Genomic DNA, 14,893 nt, shown 5'->3' with positions numbered 1-14,893 from the left:
TGATTCAGCGAAGCTAAGAGAAAATCCTGAGGTGGTGGAGCTCTTCACACGAGCACAATGGATATCCTTCTGTGACAAATTGCAGGGATATGATGACGAAGTGGCAGAAGAATTTTTGCAAGCTCTGAGGCCGAAATCTAAAACATTGGCCACCGTTACCTTCAGGGGTCTGAGCCTCAAACTCACCCCACAATTCATCAGCCGAGTTATAGAGCTCCCAATGGGATTACCATGGGATAAAGAAGAAAGGAAACTGAGCCAACAAGCTAAGAAAGAATTCTTTCCACCAGAGGAGGAATTCTCAGAAGACAAAAATGGGGTTCGTAGAACCAGTTTACTACCACCATGGGATGAAGTGAGCCTGCAAATCATGAAGTACATCACCTGCGAAGTCCATTTTAGCATTGTCTATGGGTACCACTTTCGGTTACTCAATGAATTACGGCACCAGATGGAGCTACCTGTAGAAAACAAGCTCATTCTTCCTTACTTTCTACTACAGTCCCTGATTGAGTGTGCAACCAAGCTAAAAGAAGGCATACCAGACCAGGTAGCCCACCATGGATTGATCAAACTCCTCGTGGAGGATGCGCTCCACACGTACAAGGTTCCTCTCTCATGGGAAGACTTCAGGAATTTGACAAAGGACGGGGATATAAAGATGCTAACCGAAGAGCTCGGTCCTTCTAGCAGTGAGGAGAAAGAGTCAGTGGCCACAGTAAAGAAAGAAAAAAGCCAAAAGACCCCGACCACAGAGCAGAAGAAAAAGCAAGAAAAGAAACAAGAGAAAAAGGATGACAAGGAGAAAGATGACACACCCATCTTGACAGCAAGAGAGAAAAGGTTGCAAGGCTGAGTGGACAAGGCTGAGAAGGTCCACATCAGCAAGAGTGACTCGACAGCGACCGCAACTAAGTCAAAAAGCAAAACTCATGCAGCAAAGCAACCCAAGGCGGCAACACCTGTTTCTATAGGAAAGCCGAAACCGGCTTCTACAGGAAGCCCGAAAATTACTAAAACAGGGTCTTCTACAGGAAGCCCTGAAAAAGTGAAACCCAAGGAGAAGAAAGCTGATATTCGTGAAAGGGAGGCAGCAGCTGTGCTGGCCGACCTCAGCACACCTCCTAATCCAAAGGAGAAGAGAAAGAGGGAGACCCCTCTATACTTTGAAGCTCGAAGAAGTGCGAGAATAAAGACGGGCAAGCCACAGCCCCCATCCAGCAGCCAAATCACTACAGGGGTTGCTCCTACTTCACCCAGTGAGAGGTCCCCCTCGAAGATATCGGTCACCTACGAGAGGGGGAGCCCAAAAACAACTACTTGGAAAGGAAGGGTAGACCAATCGGCTTCAAAAGCCCGGCCCAAGGTCAAGGAAACAGAGAAGAGGGAAGGAGCGGCACCCTCATCACCACCAAGGGCAGAGCAAGCAGAGCCACCAAGAGTAGCAAAGAAAGAGCGTATTCCGGAGCCTAGTTCCCGGCCAAGGACAAGGAGTCGGAGCAAAGTTGCTCAAGGATGAGCAAATATTTTAGGTGGGGGGTGATGATGAGCCCCAAATTTTGGTAACAATTTGGGCTCATTTGGCCTACTTACCTTGCTCAACCCTTCATTTTCTTTAGGCATCATTTCTTAGTATATTCGTGTTATTTGTAGGAAGAAGGGCAGTCATTATGCCTACGTAGCTAATACATGATGATTTCAGGTTTTTTGGCATTAAATGGAGCAAAGACCACGCAAATGGAGACAAGGAGACAGCCAAGGTAGCATTGCGGGTTTATAGGGAGGTTGTCCACAGTCTTGAATGACTTCCCTCGTGATCTCCACCCCAACTCCGAGCTCCAACAGCTATCACCACCGAGCTAGAAGGCAGCCAACGGATTCTACAGGAACAGCAGTTCACTTTCAGTTGGACAGCCAAGCTCCACTAATTGAGGAGGCCAGCTTGGCCCTCATCATGTATAAATGTTAAGGTTGTTGCCTTCGATGAGACTCTTGAACTTTTGTTATAGATTTTGGATTACGAGCTGTAGCTCTGTTTTTGCTCTTTGTAAGTCAATTTTTGGCATGTTGTTAGACTCATGATTATGATATTTTAATAAAGGCAGTCAGATTTGGATTCGATTCTGAGTTCTTAGGGGAGCTATAGCTCTCAGGTTAGGGCCCAACCTGAGAGCAATAGACCTCCTTTCCTTTGTATTGTTACTTGTTTTTTTTTCATTGCATTTCTTTTCTTTACATGCACTTGAAAAATACAGTTTGCTGAGTTGATTGTTTCGGTTTGGTTATGTAGGTTAGTTTCATGAATGCAGTTGTTTCATTAGTTCAGAATTAGCGTAGGGAGATTGAAGTTAAGTTGAGTTCAAAAAGGTTGAATGCATTCTCACTTTCACCTCTGTTTGGGGACCGGAAGTGTAGACCGTGCCAACTACCAAAAACACTGCTTTAACATATGCATGCAAGGATTGTTGTAATGTTTTCGATTGAAGAGTTGTCCATGCGATTTCATCTTGAGTAATGACTTTTTGGTTCAGTATCATGCACGAATTCCTTTCAACTTACATTGTTGTTCTTTGATTCCTAATAAAACAGTTAGAATAGGTTGGTGAACTTTCGTTTACATGCAAGATAAAGGTGATTTGTTTCATTTACACTGCGCAGCACCACTTCATCGTGTTCTTATCCTTCTGAACCGTGTCTAAGCCACCTACTCATCCTCTGTTCAGCTCATTTTCCTTCCAAACCTTCTACTGTCCATGTTGCTCAATCTTTTTAACCTACCATTGCCTCTACCCTTCTATCGACCAACCAGCTCTATCCACTCTCTCTCCACCTCATCTCTCTGTCCATAGGTCATCTCAAGCTCCTCTTCCATCTTACCCATCCATCCATATAGTTCCTTCACTCCTCCATCACCCAAAACTCCGACTGTAGGACATCCTGTAGAAGTTAGCAGACATCCTGTAGAAATCTCGAGTTTCCTGTAGGATCCCCTGTAGACATCCTGTAGAAGCCTGCAAACACGGTTTCCGAGCACCTGAACGTTGTGGACTTCTGTGGAACGATGTGAGGGATCCCCTGGAACCTCTCAGAGCCTTCCTAACCGTTTCCCAAACCTTCCTCCCTTTGAACTACCCCTGCACAATCAAGACCTAGTAAGAAGCACAATCACAATAACTCCACCCACTTGAGCAAAAATACAAAAAGGTATTCTCTTCAATGAAAGTAGTTCAAATTCATGCATCTCATCTCACTAGAAGTAATGGCATCATTTCTAGAAGTTTGCACTCCCACCATTGCATCATAGAGATTAAACTAGTTAGATTAGGGTTTACTAGGGTTTCCCTGTTTGGTTGGCTTTCAGTTCATTCTTGCAAAGTAGGTTAATTTCCTTTAAGATAGCCTTCGTTCATCATTTAGAAAGCTTCTTCTGAGAACATATAGAAGTTGGCTTGAGCCCTAGCGGACTTGTGCCAGCTGACCAAGTGACAGCTGCGACAAGAGCTAGTACTTGTGCATACAGCACCGTCGCTTCCAAGTTTGTTACGAACTACCGGGTTGATAAAATTAGAGATAGGAAGCTCCAGGAGTTGTAGCATTATTGCTACAATACTGGAGCCCACCAGCGGTACATCCATTCCTCTGTTCCAAAGGATGAATACGCTATGAAGTAAGTAGAGTGGTTATTTCACCATCATTCTCAGTTATTTTACGCTAGCATTTGACTCCCGTGACTTCCACAGTAAGGATTGAAAGCAGTGAGCGCCACAACGAGGGAAATATAACCATTTGGTTTCGACAAGGATTGAAAGCAGTGAGCGCCACAAGAGGGGAATATAACCATTCGGTTTCGACTCCCACCAAAGTCACAAGACATTCGACCGAGCATCATATTGGATATTAAGTGAGCGACACCACCAGGTAATAAATTGAAATTTCTTTGTTGAAATTGCTAGAGCACGACCCTCTGCCAAAATGACCAATAGGGTCGAGCCGAGCATGTTTGACAGTTCTCAATATCATGAAGATTGCATTTCGATTCTCAGAGAGATACAGTGGTTGCCATTTTTAGAGAAATTTCATGGAAGTAATGAAGAGGTTACCAAACAATTCACCTTCACATTCAATGGAGAGAAAGCCCTGATAGGTAACTTCTCATTCAGGGTTTCAGAGGACACTATAGCCCAATCAATAGGGATTAGCCCAGAAGGGGAGAAGTACTTTAAAACAAAGCAATTTAAAGAGAAATCGTGGACTCAGTTTATGTCTAGATCTAGAGTCTCATCAGTTAACTGGAAGAAAGGTGTTCCAAGGAGTTGGTTGATGCATCCCTGGGATGAGATGGTCTATATTCTCCAAAAATTCGTAACCTGCGAAGGCCGTTATAGTATTGTCTATCTATACCATATTAAGTTACTGCTACACTTGAAAAGACAATGCGTTATCAGCCTACCATATTTTCTATTACAAAGCTTAACCAAGATGTCGAAGACCATACAAAAGCAGAAGGGAAATGAGGACAAGAGCCTATATCACTTTGGCTTAATTAAAATTCTTATTGAGCATGAATTGTAGAGAAGAGGGAAACCGCGGAAGGAGTTCTTAGCTGCTAATCAAATTAAAGATGAGGAAGACAAAGAAGAACTGTAGGAGAACTCAGGTTTCATGAAGGATATCGATGAAGAGATCCCAGTATCCAAAGCCAGCAAGGTACCTCCACCTATGAGCAGCATAAGGACTAGGAAAATGAGAAAAGAAGATGCTCAGAAGGCAGAGCAAGATAAAATTTTCACCACTTATTCAAGAAGAACAAGGAGAGCACCAAAAGCCCAGTTACAAGAAGACCAGCTTGAATCCAATGCACCTATACCAATGGATATTGAAAGTAGTGACCACTCACCACCAGGACCAGGAGCTGATATAGAGGTTGAAAGCCATAACGGGCAGGAAAAAGGTTCACCACCTCCCATTAAGAAACAGAAGAAACTGGAGAAACAAATTGAGAAATTGAAGGAAGAACTCATGGAGGCTAATATGTTAGAAAAGGTTATCAAGAAAGAAAATGAGATGCTCCGAGCGTAGAGTAAAGAGACCCATCAAAAGAATGAAAAGTTAAGGGAGAGAATCAGTGAACTTGAGGCTGAGCAAACGGATATTTGTAAATGGGCCACCAAGTGGTACAACCAGAAGAAGACCCTCAAAGAAAAATACAAAAGATTAAAGCAGGAGCTCCATGGTCAGAAAGATGCCCAGGTGAAAAAGAATGTGGATACATTACTAAAGGCAGCAGAGATCCAGGCAGGGACAGAGTTCAAGGGAAGCACTTCGGGGTTAGCATGAGGACATGCTAATTCATTAAGTCGGGGAGAGATGTTGGTACCATCCTATGACCTCATTTTTCCTCCTAAAACATATCATTTGCCTACTTCTTTCCATCATATATCTCTTAGAACCCTTGGAAATTGATTAGTTAATAGTCCTATAGTTATTAAAATGCATTGAAATTGATTTAGGAGTTTTATGTTAAAGAATTAGGGATTTTTGGTAAAATGGCTACAGGAAGTTCCAACATCCTGTAATTGGTTCATTGTTTGACATGTGGCATGACAGCTGGGCTAGAACGAAGGGTAGGGATGAAAAGTAGAATGTCCAAGCTTGGACGAATACCTATCCTACAGCAGAATCGACCTTCCTACATGCGCGATCAACAGTGGTCAAAGTATAGCATGTTGGCGACAAAGGCAGCAACAGCAAAGCATTCTAAATTGATTTAGTTTTGTTCCTTTTTGAAATCAGTTTAGGATAGAAACATTTTAAAAACCTCGACATGATAAAAGCGGCAACAGCCATATCATGAATGTACATTCATTTTCGAAATGTAAGGGTTGTAAAAACATATGTAAATACAGTCTTGTGTAATCAATGTATTGGTAATCGTTGTATCATTTGAAACAGAGTTTGAACTTAATATCAAGAACACAGTTACAGTTACGATCTTTGTCTTGTTGCGTTGATTTGATAATCGGTTGAACCACAGTCCAGTATACCTCTGGAACACGGACGGGCCCTGCGTTAAACTGGTATATTGTTATTTCCTTTTCATTTGCAACTTAGGGTATTACATGACATGCACAGTAATTAGAATTGGTTGTTGATTTTAATCGAATGCGTATGGTTTATGTTTATGAGATCGCTTGAACAGTTCATCACCGGGATCGTGAATCGTATCCTGTAAGGGATTCGATCCTCTGTTGTCCTCTAAAGCAATGTTATGAACTCTGCTTTCATTTCAAAGTATGTTTATAATTTCCAGATGTCTTTAGCTTGCATGAATATTAGTGAATGCTGAGTATTTGTTAAATAGGGGTTTCGTGTATGGTGTCTCTGTAAGGAGATTGAAATCTTGGTTTGAAGTGATACACAGTGTTTTAATTTGATAAATGAATTGAGTGACAGTGTGGTAATTAGGTAGATTAACTGAGTGACCTAGGTGTTTGGGTGATAGGTAACATACCTCAGTCTTCCCTAAAGAAGTCCTGTGACCTACCATCATAACCACTTAGCTAATAATCCTTTATGTCTATATACTTTAGACGCATGCCTCTAAGTCTACGCATCCTGGTCGATAATAAATATAGCCTAGTCTAGCACCCTAGATAGGACACTACATATGGACATATTAAAATGTAAATATTTTTATTTAATTATTACAAACACCTAATTTATTAGAAATATTTTTATTATATATATTCAAAATTTGGCTACAAAATAAATGCTCAACTACTCTTAAATTTTATCTCAAAAATCATTTAAATAAAAGATAAAATAGCATGTGTTTTGTTAAGGCTGTGATGGTGAAAAGGTTATTGGTTTGAAACTCTATGGGCAAAATACAACCATGTTAAAGGTTGGGGTGGTTCAGGCTAAGTGGATCCTCATGTGATTTTAACATCTTAGGTGCCACTCTATGGGCAAAATACAACCATGTTAAGGGTTGGGGTGGTCGAGGCTAAGTGGATCCCTGTGTGATGTTAACATCTTAAATGCCACTCTATGGGAAAAATACAACCATGTTAAGGGTTGGAGTGGACGAGACTAAGTGGATCCCCGTGTAATTTTAACATCTTAAATACCGCTAAGTTGTGGTTACCCAAGCCACGAGTTAAAAGTACCAATCATCAGTAAAAACAAACAAACAAACATACTTAATAATTAATATATATACTTTAAAATTATACTAAACATGAAAATCCAATAAATTAAAGTTCTTCCATAACGAGCATTTGTTATAATGTGGTTTTATTGTTAGTAAACCATTTGGTTGATTTTTATAAAAACACAAACACAACATTATTTAGCTTCTCTTTTAATTAGAATTGCAAAAATAGTAGAAGTTAATATATGTAAGTTTATGTTAGGAAGATGTTATATATATCTTCATGTTATAGTTATATATATATATATATATATATATATATAACATTTTTTTTATTGAATGTTTATAGATATTAAAGTTTTAGTGTTTTGTTAAATATGTTTATTACTTTATATCAAATTAATAATTTAGACAATATATTTGTTTAAGAAATATAATGTTTTAATTTGGTATATTATAATACAAATAGAAATTGATATTTATGAATATTGAAAATAAAATTTAATTTAATAACCGAGTAAATTCTAAGTTGTTTGAGATTGTTCTACAATTTGTTTCAAATTTATTCTCAGATGAGGTAATAAGGATGCATTTTAGGCAAATGACCACCATAGTTCTACTCCCATTTTGAGGATCAACACAACACTGGCATGTCTACTACACAATCATAACATATGGGATTTAAAGGAGTTTGAGGTGGATAATTAAACCATTATTTCCATAATTCTTGTTTATGGGATGGAAATTAGCTGCATTATCAATCTGTTCAAGAAGTTTCAATACCCAAGATTTGTTATAATTTCCACGACCAATGAAAGAATGTCGAATTTGACCTTTTATTGCTTGCTCTCAAGCCATTTCAAACCTCTTCCTTTTGTGTGATAGTACTCATGAATTGCTCTACCTTTCTCTTTGTTGTTTCCTCTTCATGGGCTCTAGTATACAATTTGTTCCCTTCTTAATCCTTTCATTCTCTTTCACACCTCTATGGAGAGGAAAAGTTTTAATTTAGTGTTGTAGCTAACATATGATAGGGTGAGGCCTTTGACTAGTAGATTGGGGCATGTGTAGTCACGTTGCCCTTCATATTTTTTGAGCTTATGCAACCCTTCTCTCTTAGACTGTAGACATATGGCTCGTCACAATTATGGCACAAGTGGACAAAGTGGAAGACATCATTAACCTATGTCCCTTGCCCAACAGGGGGGTTCATCTTCAACAACACATTTTTGGGAGAAAATTCCACTAGAAGTTCATTTTGAGATAAAATTTGATCAAGCACAAGCACAAATAGAAAAGGGGATTTCTATCTTGTGCAAAAATAGAGGAGGGAATTTCACCCTAGGTTCCAATTACTAGAAAGAATAGACACATAGACATTAAATCTCTAAAATCGTGGAGCTATATTGGAAAATTGACAATAACTGGAAAAGTCCCTATGGAGAGAAATATAGCTTATTAGGATATTCTTCTTCTGTTGGATGAGTTGCAACTTCAAATTGAGTGGATAGCAAAGTCAAATAATTGGGCAAGAAAATTGTAGAATTTGAAAATGTGTATGCAGCATATATATATATATATATATATATATATATAGCCAATTTCTAGTATGTTTAACCTATGCTATTTTTGTTAGGATAATGTTTTTATCAATTTTTTATATTTATATCGAAGTTCCAAAAATTCATATAACATGATATTATATAAGATATAATTTTTTTTTATAACTAGAGAAATCTACAATTAGGCGAGTATGAGTTGGGATTGTACTCACATGAGATGGGGTTAATTCTAATACTACTGTTATAACCACAAGGTGTCCATGACTACCCCTACCCACACTTTCTCCTATCACAGACAGGGGCATATTTAATTGGTATCCTTTACACAAGGAGTACCTTAACAATACATAATATCCCCCACTATTCTACACCCTGAGGGGTTCATAAAGAGATGATTTATTTGTCCTAGGTTAGTACTATCTATAATGGTTGGAAGCACAATTTGTTCTCCCAGTTACCTAGGTTTAATTCGAAGGGACATGTTTGACCCCTCGTGATAAGGCTCAAAGAGTAGGCAACCCCTACAATAGATCTCACTTCGGTGGGGTTGGGATGTCTCATCTATTTCTCTTGATAAGTGCTAACTCATAAGTTATTAGTATATATGGCCATAGCAAGGTTAGGACATCTTCACTCTTCCAAAGTGCTAAGTCATTGGATGGGGATGTCTCATTTGTTGTTGTTAAGTGCCAAGTCATAAGTTATTAGTATATTTAGCGCTAGTGGGGTTAGGATGTCTCCTTCTCTGGTGGGGTGGGGATGTTGCATATCTTGCTCTTGCTAAGTGCTAAGTGCTAAGTCATAATGTATTAGTATATTTGGTCCTAATGGGGTTAGGATGTCTCTGCTCTTCCATAATGCTAAGTCACTTTCCAGGTCATAAGTTATTCATATATTTGGTTGTTGGTGTTATGGTGGTAGTACTCTTGGTGTTATAGTGGAAATCATGTCATAGAGGTAGTATTCTTGGTGTTATAGTGGCAACTGGAAAGTTTGATTGTGGGCCTTGCCCGGATTACTCCTACCAATTACAAATTCACCATGGTAAAGTAAATAAATAAAGAGATATTTTATTTACTCCAACAAATTACAAATTCACCATGTTAAAATTGATAAATAGATACTTTATTTACAAATACATGAGAAGATTTTATACACTAAATTTAAGATTTTAAAAATATATTTTTGGGTTGAGAGGCATGTACGACCCGATATAGGGGAGATGTTGTAGTGGTTGTAAATGACATATGTGGTAATGGTTTTAAATGGGTGTAAACATTTTAATGTATAGTAGAGATGTTGTAGTGTGTGTAAAATAAAGCATGATACCAAATAATAATAATAATAAAACATAAAATTGGCTCAATTAAAAAATAATAATATAAAGTAAAATGTAATAAAAATAATAAATAGATTCAATTCAATTTGTTAGATCGTAATTTTTTTTAATTATAATAAGCATATCACATTAAAATAAATTAAAATAATAATAATTCACATTTAAAATGAAAATAAAAATATTTATTTGTGTGTATCTCTGTTATAAATTTAGATCCATTTGACCATATAAATTTATCAGAATCTGGATTAGGGACAAAAATTTTCTCAAAAATCAAAGTGCTCAGAATCGATAAGAACCTAAATGAAAACATCCGTCTTGGCGATACGATACCAACACAGCTCATTTCACTCAAAATGAAGTTTGTATGAGAAAGTTAGAGCCTGTTGTCGATTTCGTCAAAAATGCAAAATTTGGTTGGCTAGGATGTTGACTAGGCATCCGTACAACCTAGTCAACAAAAGGAATATTTCAGGGGATATTCCTTAGAATATTCTAGGGAATATTCCTAGACTATCCCTTGGAATATTCCTAGAATATCCCCATAGGTGGTTCAATGAGCTTGTGACAAGTGTCTCTATGTGATTGGTCTAGAGGATTTGGGTGGACCAATGAGAAGGTGACATGTGGAAAGACCGGAGGCCGCCACGTGTCCCTCCCAAAAGGTCTATGAGCATCAACGCGTAATGGAAAAAGCTTGGTTGGCAGGCCAGGGAGTCAAACCCATGAGCTCGCCTGAATAAGTGAAATGCTCTACTGCCATACCATACATGTTACTTAATATGTAAAGGGCACAATTACCATTTAAAGTTTAATGCCAAAAGTTTGGAGGTAAACCGTTAGAAATAACTGCTAAACATAACCTCAACATGTGAACACGCCAAAAGATAACTTCTAGCAGTTATGTAACCGCTAGGTAGCATTAACCGCCTGATAAAACCTCCGCATGTGACCAACAAACCTTAACCGCTAGCATTTTATGCTAACTACGTGATTAATCCGTTAACTACAGTGTAGCATTAATTAAACATGCTTAAAACTAATTCAACTGCATATTAAGTTGGGGGATCTTTTGGTTGTTCTGCTAAATCCATAACTAACTCCAAATTTGCCAGAGTTAATTGGAGTTTCTCCAGATTTAGTGGAGATTTCCTAGGAAAAATTGAAGAAGCCATAACTTTGGCAGCTTTCGACCAATTTTGGCTCAGAAAAAGTCATTCCTTGATGATTTGGATGCTTTGAACACAATGGAATAGGTTTCAGAAGAAGAACGAAACTTTTGTATGTGATTTTTCTACGTTGAATTTTAAGGAAGCATAGGGCCACTAGGAGAGGAGGTCATACCTAGATCAACTGAAGTCCAATTGCAGAGCTTGGAAGGTCATTTCTGGGGTTTTTGGGTGTTAGGAATCCAATGGAGTAGGTTGCAAATCCATTGGAGAATTTCAGGTGCATGTAATCAGAGAATTGACCATTAATCCAAAGACGGCTTAGCCATTGAAGCATGTCCAAGGAGATATAGCCCAGGAGGGGTGATGATCCGAGTTGACTCAGCTCTTGATTTAACCAAGATCTTTTAATTTTGTGATGTGATTAGAGTTGCATTTAAAATAAAATAATTGAACATATATGCATGTTCTAAAGAAGAAGGAACATGCCAATCATCAGCAACATAAAATAACATGATGTTGATAATGGAGTTTGTCAAGGAGGGACTACGTCTCCAGGCCCCAGTGTTAAGATGGTGTAGGCCGCTGCATTAAATGTTGTCAATAGTGATGATGTACATAAGTGGTGACATCGCTATCATACAAGGAAAATTCCCTCACGCAAGAGTGGCTCCACGAGATGTTCCGCTATAGGAACTCTCAGTAAAAAAGGACTCCTATCAGTATGACATAACTCATGCATGATGATAATGAGCATCCCACCAACATGGCATTAAAGGGATCTCAATGAAAACATACATGGTGACACATGAGTATCTCGTTAACATAACAACAAGGGATATCAAACAAAACATGACGAATCATGACAACAAGTACATCACACATATGATTCTACGTCACATCAAGCAGGAATCATGAAACAAGCAAGAAAATGAGATCCCACATCAAACAACAAACCTGGATCTATACAACACATAGCAAAAGAAGTACATGGACACACTGCATATACCTCACATCCTAGGGCCATCTGAAGAAAAGGATGTCAAACTGTTGAAGCTGGTCGTACCATCAAACTCGCGGCGTCAAATTTCATGGAAATGACTGCTCGCACATGAATGCCGACCCCTGCAGTCCACTTTAAAAAGTGGCCAAAAAATAGAATGACCAAATGGAAAATCTGAATGCACCATCAGATTTGTGGCATCGAATAGTGAAAAATCAACTGTCAAATTTATGAATTCTGATAAAGTGAAAATCTAGGGCTTAAGGAATCTTTTAGATTCCCTATAGCTTCCTCAAATATTCCTTCCTCCTGGTCATCTGAATATTTGCTGCTCAGATCAGGAAATTGATTATGCCATCAGGTTCGTGTTGCTGAGAGGTGTAAGATCGACATAAAATTTGTCCGATTTGGACCCTAGCAAAATTTCACCCTCCCGCAAATTTGGCTCAATCATGGTTTTCCCTGCTCTTTTTTAAGCTCATGGTTCCACCTGCAAATCAATTAATTAAAAAAAATGCCTCGAAAATCATGTTCGGCTCCTGGTTTGATCCGAGCAGAGCATGGTTCCACCTTTCACAATTAAAACATTATAATCCTCAATCTCTGTGCCGGGTTCGTCCTCCTTCCTTGTGCATTGAGCAAAATGGGTTTATATAAATTTTTCCCAGCATATATACAAACCTCGGGCCATTGGCATGATGGTAAAGATAGATGAGTGGTTGAGGATGGTTCGGGGGATCAAATCCCACCCCTCATTAATATGGCGCATTATGTTTTGTTTGGATTGGGTCGTTTGCATATTAAATGGGGTTGGTGGTTATATTAAAGTTTTGGGCGTGTGAGTGAGGATGCCTGGGAGGCGGGCCGGCCACACCAGCCGCGCAGGTTCTAGCCCTGCCACCCTCGGTTCAATAAATGGCATACGGAGGTTAGGTGTGGGCCGGGTGCATTGGAGGTGGCCCACCCACAACCCTTAATATAGTTTTAATGTGGTTGGAGGGTCCAGCGGGGTCATGGCCACCAACCCATTAATAATATATTTGGTTATGGCAGTTGGTTGGGGGGGCTGATGGGGGTCATGGCCCATCGGCCATATTTTATTTTTAAAATTTGTTTATAATGATGGGTCCAGTGAAGGTGGTGGGAGTCATGGCTTGCCACCCCTTTTTTAATATTTTTTTTTGAATTTGTTGTTATAAAACACATTTTTCGAATTTGTCTAATATAGGGGATGTTAGACAAATTAACGATCCAATAAATTTTCCCACTTTCAAGACGTAAGTTTCATGCCCCGGGGTTAGTCAAATTGTAGGGCACTTAAACTTGGCCCACAACCCAACTTTGACCAAAACTTTGACTAACTTGTTCTCCCTTATACGAGCTTGAATTGACGAAACGTTTGCACCACTGTTATCAGGATGACAAGATCTACACTCTGGTGGTTTGAAAGCATTCTAATGACTTCCATTTTTGAGCTTCCAGAAGCCCTCTTTATCCTGTGTGTGTCACTGGAGCCACCTAGATCAATCCTCCCCACTGAGGAGCTTTTGGTCCTCCAAAAGCATGAAAGATACTCTGCAACTTCTCTACACCTTGTCTGCATCACAAGCGTCCTGAAAAGGTCTCGCTTCCATCTCCTTCACCTTCGTTCTTCGGAGCCTTAAACGATGAGCCGACACCTACAACATCTATAGTACATTGCTTTTGCAAATTGCATGCTTGTCTTACCTGACCAACTAATGACCCAAGCATGTCATACCTGCCACAAGTTTATAACATGTACTCGGTGGTCAAGTTTATATCGAGATGGAAAAAATACCCCAGCTACCAAAACAAGGCCAACATATCATGGTTGCTTCAACAAGTGATGAAAAACACATCATCAATGCAACACATGATTTATAAAGATAAGGCCAAACACTATTTTTGCTTTGACAAGTGATGGAAACACAACATCACTTTCATAGTTTATCATGCAACTCAAAATAAGACCAGACATCATTGTTGCTTAACAAGTGATGAAAAACACATCATCACTTTTACATTTTAAAATGCAACAAATGATTTACAAAAGCACGACCATGACAAGCTAACATATCTAGAAACCATTTTTCACTTATCAATGTGAATGGGTCACCTCCTTGTGGCGCATTCGCAAGTCGAACAATCATTTCATCTGGTTCATGCACAAATGCTTTGTCTTTAAGGCGATGCTCTAGATGGAGCCTCCAACAAGTGGCTCTTTGATGGCCAACTCTGTTGCAATGACTGCAATACATCTTCTTCCTCCAGATCTGCTTAACAAGTTTCTTTTCCTGCTGTTGAGAGGGTCTTTCATGCCTCCTTTTGTGTGATGCTATTCTTTTCCAACACTTAGAAAATGTATGGTTATGTAATCCATAAAAGGTACATGTTTTTTGATGCCATGTTTTACGTTCATCATTAACAACATAATTATAATTGAAATGAACATTCGAATGTTGAGACTGGTTATACCTTTCCTTGTTGTCTCTGATTTCATTATGGCGATGAGAGCTTGCCTCAACTCTTTCCTTGCAATAGCCACTGCCATGGGATGATGGTGATGTTTTCCCATCGCTCTCTTTCCTCGAAGATTTCAACGATGTCTCGAAAGCATCTGACACCTTTGAACATTCTCCTTGGTGT

Source organism: Pinus tabuliformis, chromosome Q (genome assembly GCF_031772625.1).
Source record: "Pinus tabuliformis cultivar Carrire ecotype Pingquan chromosome Q, CPIR1, whole genome shotgun sequence".
Classification (NCBI taxonomy): domain Eukaryota; kingdom Viridiplantae; phylum Streptophyta; class Pinopsida; order Pinales; family Pinaceae; genus Pinus; species Pinus tabuliformis.
The sequence above is the reverse complement of the archived record's forward strand: the minus strand, read 5'-3'. Positions refer to the sequence as shown.